Consider the following 345-nt stretch of genomic DNA (forward strand, 5'->3'; position numbering starts at 1 on the left):
GTTCCGAGCACCTTGAAGATAGTCAGCCAAAAATTTTCCGTGAAACGGGGCTCTCTATCAGACACAATCGACTCTTGGAGTCCGTGTTGACGGAAAACACGATCCACGAACAGTGTTGCTGTACCGACTCCGTCGATGGTGTCTGGCACCGCTGCCAAAATGAGCCATCTTGCTCAACCGGTCGAGGAATACCACGCCACACGTGTTGCCCTCCAAATCTTTCGGCAAGCCAAACACAAAGTCCAAAATCATGGACAGCCAGCACCCAGTGGGTACCAGTAAGCTGGCCAGCGGCGCAGTCGCATTTGGAGAGGGTTTCACCCGTTGACACGTCTCACACGTGCG

Source organism: Plasmopara halstedii (genome assembly GCF_900000015.1).
Source record: "Plasmopara halstedii genome assembly, contig: Scaffold_525, whole genome shotgun sequence".
NCBI lineage: Eukaryota > Oomycota > Peronosporomycetes > Peronosporales > Peronosporaceae > Plasmopara > Plasmopara halstedii.